This window comes from Sus scrofa, chromosome 7 (genome assembly GCF_054392235.1).
Source record: "Sus scrofa isolate SSC_HxYL_T2T_F1_AM1 chromosome 7, Sscrofa_HxYL_maternal_Yorkshire_Landrace_v2.0, whole genome shotgun sequence".
Taxonomy (NCBI): domain Eukaryota; kingdom Metazoa; phylum Chordata; class Mammalia; order Artiodactyla; family Suidae; genus Sus; species Sus scrofa.
Genome location: NC_139389.1, coordinates 22,680,170 through 22,693,700, shown reverse-complemented (window position 1 = coordinate 22,693,700; position 13,531 = coordinate 22,680,170). Strand labels below are relative to the sequence as shown.

Here is a 13,531-nt window from a genome sequence, read left to right as displayed (position 1 = left end):
TGGCAAAGGAATACAGCAGTCCTGAGAACAAAGAGAGCTACATCTTTATAGTCAAGAAAAAAGTAGGGAGGGTCTTGTCAGACCACCTTCTTCCTCATTTTTGGGTAGATATCAGGCTTACATCATTGGTTCCTCCTTTGAACCTATATGGGTCCCCTAATTGGGACTGTCATGGTGCCATTTAAATTATTTATTAGCAAAAAGGTGGTAACATATACTAAAACGTAGTAATTCATCTCAGGTTTTGGTATAACGTCCCCTTTTACTTAGTTTCCCCCACACACCTATATTTCTGTCTCGGCTACATGTGGAAATGCTACTCTTCAGGGACTATTAACTCCTTGATCTCATGTAATGAGGTTGACTTCATGTAACCCCATATCTGTTATCTTGTGTTTTAGGTATCAGGGTTTTTGGCTTGAGTGTGTCTGGCACTTAGATGCACCTGGTCTTCCTTCAAGGTAGTATAGATTGTTGCTAGGCTACTGGATTCTTTTTTTGAGTGGTCATTAGCTTGCAACAATCTCCCAAACTTCCTCAAAATTCTCTTTCTATCTTTAATCCCCTAATGAGATTTTTAATTATTTTACTCTATCTCTATCAAAGATGGGAGACTTAGAGTAATATGACTAAACCTCTCTGTCCATGTCAACAAATTGAGATGTTGTAAACATCAAAGAACATCATGAGTGTTCATTCAAATTCCAGAGCGTAACATAAAAGCTTTTTACGTGTATAATTTACCCCTTTTAGTCTGTCAACTTTGTGTGTGTGTGTGTGTGTGTTAGCTAATGTCTCTGTTGCGTCACATATTATCATTTCTTCTAGTGGTAGAAACAATTAAGTCTCTTAGCAAGTTAAATGTTTTCACTATAGTTTTGTGGTCTATAATCCCTGTACTGTTTATTAGAGCTCCAGGACTTATTTATCTACCAGTTGCAAATATGTACCTTAAACAAGGTCTCTCCAATTCCCCACTCATAAGTCTTTGGTAAGCACCATTCCTCTGTTTTTTCCAGGTTTTTTTTTTTTTTTTTTTTTTTGGTAAGGTTCCACATATAAGGGACATCATACAGTATTTGTCTTTCTCTGACATTTCACTTAGTATAATGTATTCAAGCTCCACCTATGTTTCTGTTTATATATATATATATATATATATATATATATATATATATATATATAAAGATGCGATGTATATATATCACATCTTCTTTATCCATTCATCCTCATCTGTCAACTTTTAAAAGATGACACCTGACTAGTTACAATTTTCTCTCTGGTTTTAGATGCATTCGAATAGCACTGTATATATCTGCTAATTGTTGTCCCAGAAAATTGATAAACTATCTTTAGCACTCAGTTTCAGTGAAACCTGCACTTCTTTTTTTTTTTTGGCCATACCTGAAACATATGGATTGAATCTGACAGCTGCACCAGATCCTTAACCCACTTCCATATGTTTCCAGGGATCAAACTGCCGCCACCACATAGACAAGCTGGATCACTAACCTGCTGCACCACAGCAGGAACTCTGAAACTTGCCACTTCTGTTTCATTCTATCTGTTCTATCAGCCCCATGAGCCAAGTGAGAAAGAAATTATGCTAGGCCAATAAGGTTTCTCTCAATTTCAAAAGATACTCAATGATATATTTACTAATATAGGCAAAAGCATAAGATGAATGAGGAAGAGATAACACCTCTGGAAGTCTGGTACCAGGAAATGAGTCTTTCTGAATCTTCTATGAAAGTTTCAATGCCATGGTGCTAACCAGTGTGAATCCTAGTGTTTAAGATCAGACTAGGAAAAGTTAAAAACAGTTTTTTGTTTTTGTTTTTGTTTTTGCTTTGCACAACTCTAGGTAAAAGAGTTCCTGATCTCTAAAGCACACTTTGAGTTCTCATTCTCCTCACTCTCAATATGCTTGTGCCTTCTGATCACTCCCACCCCCAAGCATTGGTTCAGAGCACTGGCGGAACCTGTGGATGGATATGTTAAATTCAGCACATCCAAGACCGACCGACCTCATCTCCTTCTCATAATCTCTCTTCCATTCTGAAGAAGATGAAGACAAAGATGAAGGAGGAGGTGGGGAGAGGAAGAAGGAGAAGGAAAAGTGGAAGGAGAAGGAGGAGCCGGAGGAGGGGAACAAGAGGGGAGGGGGGAGGAAGACAACAAATCTCTTTTTTGCTTTTCTTCCTGTTTCTTAAATGACTGAACTCTCTTTTATGTGCCTCCCATTTTGTTTCTTGCTCTGTAAATCCAATAGGTCTCTCCAACTTGTGTCTGGCTACCTACTAACTTGCTTTTAAAATTCCACACGTCTTTCCACCCTTGAATCTACGTTTTAGTTCAAGCCTTGAGCACTATTCTGTAGACTATTCTATGAACCTTCTGAGTTACCTTCAGAATGTATAAAAATGATTCAAAGGTTGAGAGTGAATCGCTGAAGGAATCGTCTGTGGTTTTTATTTTCACCTAGGGGTTTCCCATTAAAATATTGCCCTTAACATTCTTTTGGTGCAAACAGCAAATAATGCTTTGTTTAAGGAAAAGCTGGTCATTTTCTGACACGTTTTCAGTATTTTTCATTCCATTTTGTTTTATTTGCTAAAGAATCGGTCTGCTTCTACAGCTCTCTGGGGTCCTCTATCTCAAAGCCATCATAAATCTTGCTCCAACACCCAGTGCTACTATAATAAACCGCAGTTGGGGGGAGAGGGGCCCAAGGAAGATATTCCTTAGTGAATCTCCATAAGCTGATCTTCGGTGAGGGGGTGTAGCTCAGTGGTAGAGCGCGTGCTTCGCATGTACGAGGCCCCGGGTTCAATCCCCGGCACCTCCAACCAACAGTTGCTTTTTTGCAAATTACTAACCAAGGGCAGATTGAGCGGTTTTTTCTTGATTCCTTTACTCTTTGCCGGCTCACAAGAAAAGTAAACATATGGCCCAAGCCGTTCATTTTAATGCTGCACTATTTATATTTTATGAGCCTCAAAACTATTCATGGCAGCTGGCAGAGTAGAAGTTTACCAGGTCAATTAGTTTTCTATGGTTACCTTCTGGAGTCCAGAAGTCCAAAATTAGTATCATCAGACCCACATCAGGGTGTTGGCTGAGTGGTGATCCCTTCGAGGGCTCTAGGGGGTTCTTGCCTCTTCCAGGTAGCTACTGTCATTCCTTGGCTTGCGGCTGCATTGCTTCAATCTCTGCCTCTGGTCACACTGCCTTCTCCTCTCTGTGTGTGAAATCTCCCTCTGCCTCTCCTTGAAGGACACATACATCGAGCCTACCGGCATAATCCAGAGTAATCTCCCCATTTCAAGATCCTTAATGAAATCACATCTGCAAAGACACTTTTTCCATATAGAGTAACATTCCCATGTTCTGGGTATTGGAACCGGCTATCTTCAGAGACATTATTCAGCCTATTAAACGCAGGATCCCCTAAACTCAAAACAAGTCATCATCTTAGCAAATTTACCACCTTGGCTTCTATTTTCCCCTATTACTGAGAGGAGGGGAAAAGAAGAAAGTAAGAGGACTCAGGGAAAACTGTTTTAGTTTCTAAGTTTTAGGATGAGAATCAGGAACTCTTACCTCTGATTTCTCTACTCTCTCTGTTGTCAACAGTGTGGTCCAACAATAAGCCAGAGAATGCTAGATGAATGAGCAAGTGGATGCTACAAGGTAAGGACAGCTGTCAGAAGCTAGAGTCCTATTAAACCTGAAGAAGAAGAAAAAAAATCTGCTTTACATGACTCAGCTTATGCATACCATAGCATAAACAGCTTATGCTGTTTCATACTATCCAATTTCCTTTTATTTTATCACTCATCTGTTTTTCTTCTTTTCAAATCTTTAAATAAAATTCTGCCTGGAAATGTCAGTTAACATCAAATAGGCTAACTATGAAGAATTGTCAAAAAAATTTTTCGTATGTATGTCAAAATAGAAATTATTAGCCTCCAAAACAAGAAGATAAATAGTTCACAAGTGTCTAAGACATTTGCACTGTAGTGAAGGAACAATCATTTCCTCTACTGTTTCCTGTTCATAGAATCACTTCTGCTTTGTATTTTCCAGGCACGCCTCAAAATTTCTAGTCCACTAATGGCCCCAGTAAGGTACTGTTATGGTTTCAAATCCATCACTATCTGTGCTCATCTTTACTGCTGAATTAATAGAGGGGGAAGGGAATTCTCTTTCTCCAGAAAGAAATCCATCTCTCTCAGATGTCCTTAGTAACTCACGAGCAAGAAGTGTGAAGGGAAAATAGAGCAAAACATCTGCTAAATTCTAACATACATTGGGAAATTTGCATCTTTGTCTCTGCTTAGCAATGTTTTAAATAGGTTGGGAACCACTTGAGAACCACATACTGTCCAAATCTGGGGATCATTTCAGAACATTGGGTTGCCTCTCCCTCAGTAGTCAACAACCATGGAATATATATTTACTTAGACAAATATTATTATTTCATAAACCATTTGAGATAATCTGCTGAAATTATATATTCTTATCCACAATCTTCTTATACTTCCACCGTAATTTTTTTTTTACCATAATTTTTAAAATTTTACACTTCAGTGTGTGTTTCTTAAGAGTGAAGACACTTAAAAAAAAAAAAAGAGTAAGGACACTTACCACAGGACAATGATCATATTCAGGAAATTTAACACTGATAGAAATGCCATGTAATATACAGTACGGTGGTTCTTTGTTTTTTTGTTTTTTTTCTTTTTGCCTTTTCTAGGGCCATTCCTGCAGGATTTGGAGGTTCCCAGGATAGGGGTCTAATCGGAGCTGTAGCCGCTGGCCTACACCACAGCCACAGCAACTTGGGATCCAAGCTGAGTCTGCAACCTACACCACAGCTCACGGCAACGCTGGATCCCTAACCCACTGAGTGAGGCCAGGGATCGAACCTGCAACCTCATGGTTCCTAGTCGGATTCATTAACCACTGAGCCACGACAGGAACTCCCTTTATTTTATTTTATTATTATTTTTCTTTACAGTGCATATTAGCTAATTTTACCAATAAAATCCTTTATAGAAATTTATCCTCCCCCAAACTAGGGTCTATTTCAAGATCACGTGTGAATTTAGCTACTCCTTAGTCTTCTTTAATCTGGCTCAGTTTCTTAATCTTGTCTTTTGTGAGACTAATATGTTTTTGAAGAGCACAGGCTAATGATGTTCTTCAAATTTATGTTTATAGAATGTTCTTCAGTTTATGCTATGATCAGATTCAGGTTATGAATATTCGGGAGGAATATCACAGAAATGATGTTTCCCTTTATCATACCAGTGGACATGTGAAGTCAGTTTTTCCCATTATTGGTGATGTTGGCTTTGATCATGTGGTTAAAATTGTGTCTATTAGTTTTCTTCCCCTGTAAAATTATTATTTTTCCCTTTTATATTATATGTAGTCTGTAAGGAAATACTCTCAGACCATAAAATTACTCTGATCCTCATCAAAATTTTATTTATGTATTTTAGCATTGATTTATGAAGTTTGCAAGAATCTATCATTATTCTGATGGTGGCTAAATTATTTAACTACTTTATTATTATCTCTACATTTATTAGTTGGCATACCCCTGTATAGAAATTTTTCTTATTTTCCATATTTATTCATTTAATTATCCAAGGATTATAACCATTCATTGTCATAATTCATCTAAAAGTGCCCCAGATTTGACCCATGGGAGGCCCTTAAAGTTGACTTCTGGATCATTTTGAATTGTTCTCATGATTTTTTAGCACTTATGTTCTAGCACAGAGAGATAGCTTGTACTTCCCCCGGTCCAGTCCTAGAATCTATGAGTCCTACAAGCAGCTCTGGTTCCTTTTAGTGGGAATGGTATTTAAAAATCAAGATATGGGGCAAGCATTGCTTATTGCTACTAAAGCATTTTTTCTAGGGTCTGGGAGGAAACAGATCTGGGGAAGAAAATTGGATAGATATAATTTCCCATCCAGGGCTCTTTGTTACTTACCTCCTTCAGCAGTGAGAGCCCTGAATTCCAACATCAGTATTTGTATTCCTTTTCCCAATCACACAAAAGTAAGTTTACATACACACACAAATAAGACAGATTCACACAAAATATCAGAATTGCTATCCTCTTGGAGTTCTCTTGTGGCTCAGTGGGTTAAGGATCTGGTGTTGTTGTCAGTGCAGTGTGGGTTCAGTCCCGAGCCTGGGAACTTCCACATGCCAAGGGTGCAGCCAAAAAAAAAAAAAAAAAAAAAGGAAGAAGAAGAATTGTTATAACCTTAACACTACAAAAAATAACCCTGCTACATAAAAGTTATGGTTTGCTTACTTTTTTTTTTCTTCTCGTCGTTACAGTTGGGATAAAATGTATAAAACATTTTCTTGGATTTGTTCTCTCTTTTTTCTTCAATATGATTATGTTATTTTGAAATGCAGTTAGATTTGTTTCTATTTATCCTTAATTTTAGAGTATTTTAATACACACTTGAGTCTTTTTTTTTTTTTTTTTTTGCTATGTAAAACACTAATGTATCCAAGACTCAACAGAATAAAGAAAGTAATAGAAAGATTCCAGGAGGATATTGTGTACGGGGACTTCCCAAGTGATGGGATGCAAGTGCAATCCGAGCAATCTAATCTAACGGGAATCTGACTTTGAGGTGGGCTGAGTATGAGCTGACCACGAATCAGGAACAGTGCCTTTTTTTCTGCCATTAATGTTCCTTTTTCCTAAAGTAGCTATCTCTGGGAGAGGAGGTCGTAAGTGTAAGGAGTATAGTGGCAGTCACTATAACATCACAAAAACCTTCTGAGAGGGTAGTGCACACACGGAAAGTGTAGTTCAGTGACAGAGCACACTCTTAGCATGAATGAGGTCTCAGATTCAATCCCCAGTACCTCCATTCTTGTTTTCTGACTCAGCCATACCCTGTCTAGCTCTTCAGCTGAAAAATGTCTTTGACAAACTGAGTTTGTCTTGGCTTTGGCAATTCAATTCTTTTTTAACCTCTTTGGGATGTGGGGAGGGTTATTTCACTCTTTTATTAAAGTTATTCATTGTTAATTCTGTTATTTGCCCAATCTCGCCAAGCACTCTCAGCAATCACTAGGACGTGGACCACTGTCAATAGGTTACAAAAAAGCAAGTAGCAGTTTTCCCCACCCGATTTCCAGTTGTACAGAATCTGAAAGCAACAGCAAATGTAGGTCTGTGCGGCCTAATGGACAGGCCCTCTGATTCTGGATCAGAAAGTTAAGCGCTCAAGTTCTTTTGTAGTTCTGTAATTCTAGCTCCTTCCTATCCCAGGTTACAGAAGGCCAAGGTGGAAAAGCTTTCACCAAAATATTTCATTAGAATTTCCTTGCCAGAAGTCAAGGACTTGATGTATTGGTTGTTGTTTTCCCAGTCAGAGACCCTCAAACTCTGGAGCTTACCAAAAAAAAGCCACTTAACTACAAACAAATGACAAATGATGAAAAGATAGCAGTCACCTCAGCAGAAATTTATCAAGGCAAATAGTACTTCTTTGGCTATTCTAAGAAAGTTTTCATCTGAAATGGCAAACATTCTGAACTCCAGGGTCTAAGATCAGTCTAGGCAAAAGCTCATTTCCTTGTTTTGCACAAATAAAAAATGAATTCTTATTCTCCCAATTCCAGTAGATCCTTTTCAACCTTACTCTACCTACTCTCCAGGGTCACCCTTCTTCCAAACTGCTGAACAACTCATATCTCCAGATCAGAGGTCTTTGCACAGTTTCAGAATCTGGTATCACATTGCTTAAGTAGAGATGCACAGGAGGATACACTGTCAAGCATCTTAATATCATCTTGTTTAAAAAAAAAAAAAAAAAGATCTAGCCACTAAAGGGAAAACCAAGCAAGCTGCTGAACTCTCAGAAAGGAGAAAAGCAGCCCCTCTTTCCAGCTACAGAAGTCAAGAAGCCTGGAGGTCTTCCATACCACCTCATTCCCTTTTCTTACTCTCCAGAAGCTGTAACTACTGTCCACCAGGGTCACAAGCCACCTGTTCAGCCAATTTTGAGGTCATCCACTTGAAGTGTGAGGACTCGCGTGTATTGCCTCTGAGCCTATACCAGGAGTGAGGAGAGGTGGCTTCCTCTGTAGGTACCACTAAAAGCTGAGGCTTTTTGCAACCAGAGTCTTCAGACCCTGCCCAGCTCTTTAGACTCCTTTGTTGTTGTTTAATTTTTTATTTTATATTGCAGTATAGGTGATTCTTCAGACTACTTTTGAGCCAAGAGCATTATGTGAGGAACAAAGGAGCCTGTCGCAAAAGCCCGGAAGAGTTTCTTCAGGAGAAAGTTGTGTTTCTGGAAGCGTCTAAGAGCTAGAAATATGTGGAGCAAGCAAAGGGGAACTTTCTTATCGTTTGCTTTGCCAGCAAAACCTTAAAAAAAAAATGAGACGCTTCCACAGTCTCGGTTGTGTTCAATCTCAAAGCTGCCGGCCGACGGATCCCTCTTCTTCTGTCCCTCTGCTCCCGCCGCATCCGCGTGCGGACACTTGGCACCCCTGCACCTCCCTCACAAGCTGCCAATCCCAGCGGTTCCTGAACTTCAAACAGAAGTTCACCCTCAGTGCGTCCCCCAAAGGCCTCAGCCTGTCCATCCAGCGATGGAAAGAGCCGTGAGGCGCTCTCGAAGCCACGACAGTCTCGGCAAAAGGAGCCAGATCCTCTACCGCGACAAGCCTAGCTCCCTTGAGAGAACAGCGCATCTCCTCCCTCCAACTTGGACGAAGCAATAGAGATGTGGAGCTTAGACGCCCCCCCTCCCTACCTTCCCTCAAATCTTTTTTGAGGATGCTTCTTTGCCTTTCCCCTCCTCCCCTCTCACCTTTTTCTCCTTTTCTTCCTCGACTTCACCCCATTCCGCCTCTTCCTTCTCGTGTGCTTCCGAAGGAAATTTTCACTGTAGCTCAGCGCAGTACTAGTATTTATGCACGTGTTGAGACTCACGTGTAGCTGATATTTTACTTTCCACCTAGCTTTCTAATTTCTTTTCTTTCTTCTGTTCCCCCGCTCAGGCTTTCACCAACATAGGCTGAGACTTGTTCTGGTGTGGAGTAAGGTGCATGGATTGAGGGGAGAAAGACTCTGTAAGAGAATCTAAAGTATTTTTGGAGGAAGTCATCCAAAAACTTGAATCTGAATTTCCACTCCAAATTTTGACTAAAGGCAAAAACCTCAACTTTTTCCACATCGGAGATTATTTGAGAATCTGTCCAGATATACACAGGGATTTATTAAAATTTGCTTGGTGGGTGGTCCATGGTGCTGCTGTTTCCTCACTCCAAAGATGATTGTTTCTGAAATTCTGAAAGCCCTTGAAATTGTTTCTACTTTATTTAACAAAAGGAGTCCAATGTCCTGATACTGTCCAATTTTTATAAAATGCTTCTAATGCTCACTGATGGGTAAAAAAAGCAAGTCTCAGTCAGACCACACTCTGAAAAACACTAATTATGAGATAAGATGTATTGGAGGTGAGGAGGAATCCAAGAAGATCTTTTTTTCTTCTCCTTTTTCTTGTTATTTAAATTGAAGCTTACCTCACACCAGTTGGAATGGCCATCATTAATAAGTCCACAGATAATGAGTGCTGGAGGGGGCATGGAGAAAAGGGGGAACCCTCCTGCACTGTTGGTGGGAGCTTAAATTGGTACAACCATTATGGAAAACAGTATGGAGGTACCTTAGAAAACTATACATAGAACTAACATATGACCCAGAGATGCCCCTCTTGGGCATATATCTTGACAAAACTCTCCTTGCAAAAGACACATACACCCACATGTTCATTCCAGCGCTATTCACAATAGCCAAGACATGGAAACAATTTAAATGTCCATTGACAGAGGAATGGATTGAGGATGTGGTGTATATATACACAATGGAATACTACTCAGTCATAAAAAAGAACAAAATGATGCCCATTTGCAGCAACATGGATGGAACTAGAAACCCTTATACTTAGTGAAGTAAGTCAGAAAGAGAAAGACGAATACAATATGATATCACTTATATCTGGAATCCAACATATGGCACAAATGAAACTTTTCACAGAAAAGAAAATCATGGACGTGGAGAACAGACTTGTAGTTGCCAAGACGGAGCGGAAGGGAGTGGGATAGATTGGGAATTTGGGGTTAATAGATGCAAACTACTGCCTTTGGAATGGATAAGCAATGAGATTCTGCTGTATAGCACTGGAAACTATATCTAGTCACTTATGATGGAGCATGATGGAGGATAATGTGAGAAAAAAGAATGTATACATGTATGTGTGACTGGGTCACCTTGCTGTACAGTAGAAAATTGATCAAACACTGTAAATTAACTATAATGGAAAAAATAAAAATCATTATAAAAAATAGATGGAGGCTTAAATAATATAAACCAAAATGCATAAAACCTAATTATTTCAGCTTGACAGGTTATTACATATGCACATGCCCATGTAACCAAGAGCTCTGGCAAAGATACATGATTTTTGAGCCCCCCCAACAACTTCTTTGGGCCTCATCCCAAGCAATACCACTCTCTGACCTCTGTCGCCATAGATTAGTTTTTCTTGTGTTTTGAAATAACATAAATAGAATCATGCAACATGTACTCTGAATATGGGGACTTTCAATTTTTTTTAAGTTTAATGATCCATATTGTTGCTAGTAGCAGTAGTTTTTAACCACTGCTCTGTAGTATTCCATTGTATGAATACTGTTCTTCACAACTTCTTAGTTCATTTTATTGTTGATGTACATTTGGAGTGCTCCCAATTTGGGGCTGAAATGTCTAATGCTGCCACTAGCATTCCTGTATATGTCTTTCAAGGGAGATACTCATGCATTTCTCTTGGGTATAAATGTAGCTGTGGAGTTTCAAGGTCATAATTTCTATGTGTATTTAGTTTTAGTCAATATTCCCATTGTGGCTGTACCAGTTACAGTCACATCGGCAGTGTGTGAGTATTCCAGTCACTTCACATGCTTAGCAGCATTTGATATTGTCAGTTCTCTTAAGTGATTCTGGTGAAGAGTGATATTATTTCATTTTATTTTTAAATTTGCATTTCCTTGAGAAAAATGATGTTGGGCACCTTTTAAATTACTTCTTGGCTATTTGAAGTAACCTCATTTTAATTTTTTATTTTATTTTAGTTTAGTTTTTCTCTCTCTCTTTTTTTTTTTTTGCTATTTCTTTGGGCCACTCCGGCGGCATATGGAGGTTCCCAGGCTAGGGGTCTAATCGGAGGATCCAAGCCGCTGTCTGCAACCTACATCACAGCTCACTGCAACACTGGATCGTTAACCCACTGAGCAAGGTCAGGGACTGAACCCGCAACTTCATGGTTCCTAGTCGGATTCATTAACCACTGTACAGCAAGGGGATCAAGTTATCCTTACATGTATACATTACAATTACATTTTTTTCCCCCACCCTTTGTTCTGTTGCAACATGAGTATCTAGACAAAGTTCTCAATGCTACTCAGCAGGATCTCCTTGTAAATCTATTCTAAGTTGTGTCTAATAAGCCCAATCTCCCAATCCCTCCAACTCCCTCCCCTTCCCATCAGGCAGCCACAAGTCTTTTCTCCAAGTCCATGATTTTCTTTTCTGAGGAGATGTGAAGTAACCTCTTTTTTGAGAAATGTATGTTAGTTTGCTCTTTTTAAATGAGATTTTCGTCTTTTTTTCTTGGTGTTTTGTAGAAGTTCTTCATAGACAGGGTCTTTTGTAAAAAATACTGAAATATCTTCTCTCAGATTGTAATTCATCTTTTCTTAAGGAGGAAAAGACTTGGAAAACTTTGTAAAGATAGGAAAGAGAAAAGGAGAGAGAGCTTGAAGTCAGAAGAGAGTTGCATCCAGAAATCTTTTCTGGTGGTTGCAGAAATAATGCTGGGAAGGGAACTTTGAAGAACTGATATGATGAAATGTCTTAGGAGCAGAAACAGTGTTATTTGGTTTACGATCCTTTCATTTCTCCTACTGTAGTAGCTTAAGAGGATATAGTCTACAGGTTTAAAGAAATAGTGGGATTTAAGACAGTGGATATCTTCGAAGTCCCCTCAGAAATATGGTTACTATTTCAAGGAGGATCTTCAAGACCTTTCTGCTGTGAGAGGTGTTTTTCAGTGGTGGTATGTCCTTTCCTTATGAGAGGATTCAAAACCTTACACATGCCTCTACTTTTGTCCTTCTAAAAACACATTTTGCTTTGTCACATGGAAATAAACACATTATCTGATGGATTGCTCTTAATTGCTTCTGGTGTCTACTCTGTGTCTCTCCATAACCCAGGGTGGTGTGTCAGTACAAGGAAGACAAGGAAAAGGAAGTGAATACAGGACAAGAATTGGCTCCTTCAGGATTTCTTCAATCCTAAACAAGAAGCCCATCTTCACATTAACACACCCAATAGTCCTGTTAGTCTTGTCATTGAAGAAGAAGAAGAACCAAAAATGAGGCTTGATAATTTCATTTTGAATTCCCTTAGTTTTCTGAGCAGTCTTTGAGCAGTGGAATAGCCCAAGGCGGCAAAGCAGAAATACATCTTTCTGTACCTGTTTCTCTCCCTTTACTTCCCTCCTCCTTTACCAACCCATCCACTCTCTCCAAAAACTAGGTCCTGTTTTTAGACATGGTTTTCAGGGGAGCCCACATATTTTTGAGCAAACAAATGAATGATATTGAACAAAGCAAGAGTGGACTAACTTTAATATTTTGAGAAAACAAGTAAAGAAGAGAAAATCAGGGGGCCAAAATAGCTCAGTTGGGAGAGCGTTAGACTGAAGATCTAAAGGTCCCTGGTTCAATCCCGGGTTTTGGCAACTCTGCTTTTACCTTGGTGTGAATGTTATACAACCTTGTTCCCCAATTCACAAGGTCTGTATATAACTACAACTTTTTCCTGCTTTTTGCAAATATAGTCAAGGAATATGTGTGCGTATGTATGTATATATGTATATGTATATATGTTACACTTACCCAACAGCTCAATTGTTCAAGTGTTTAATTCTCAAAGTGGCTAGTGGCTACTATTTTGGACAGTGCAGGCTTAAACATACATGTTACATATTTTTAGATTTTCTGAATTGAGTATATATGGTGTCAGTGTGTTCTGTCTCTAAATTTAGGTGTTTAATTACTCAGAAAAATTCTATATTAAATAACTCTGTAGTCTGAAGATCACTATAGATTTTTTAAAAATTGAGTTTAGTTGATTTACAATATCATATTAGTTTCAAGTATAAACATAGTCATTCAATATTTTTATAGCTCTAGATATTTAATTTTAAAAATTCCCTCTTTATTCAAGGGGCAAAAAGAAAAAAAAAGCATATATTACTATTAGGAATTCCTCAGAACCCCATAGACATGCAGTTTTCTCCAGATGCAATACAACATTATGACCAAGCTGTGGTCCTCCCATCTTTCCTAATATTGGAAATTATCATAACCCTAATATTTTATATCAAATAATCAAGATAATCCT

At 38.7% G+C, this 13,531-nt stretch overlaps 1 long non-coding RNA gene and 2 other non-coding genes across 8 annotated transcripts in view; all 3 read left to right on the top strand.

The window, feature by feature from the left end:
- Positions 1–13,531, top strand: part of LOC102163320 (uncharacterized) — a 51,640-nt gene that overhangs the window by 11,472 nt on the left and 26,637 nt on the right. For 2 of the 6 annotated variants that reach the window (XR_014809836.1, XR_014809837.1), the window contains exons 3-4: positions 1,865–2,091; positions 3,637–6,266. The exons of 1 other annotated variant lie outside the window; for it this stretch is intronic. This is a non-coding gene — a long non-coding RNA (uncharacterized LOC102163320). Of the gene's footprint in view, positions 1–1,864; positions 2,447–3,636; positions 6,267–8,240; positions 10,027–13,531 lie in introns of those variants that run through there. 3 more of the 6 variants (XR_014809833.1, XR_014809835.1, XR_304339.4) reach the window with 3 other exon arrangements.
- On the top strand, positions 2,777–2,848 carry TRNAA-CGC (transfer RNA alanine (anticodon CGC)). Its single transcript has one exon. It is a non-coding gene; the product is annotated as a tRNA-Ala (tRNA).
- On the top strand, positions 12,794–12,866 carry TRNAF-GAA (transfer RNA phenylalanine (anticodon GAA)). Its single transcript has one exon. It is a non-coding gene; the product is annotated as a tRNA-Phe (tRNA).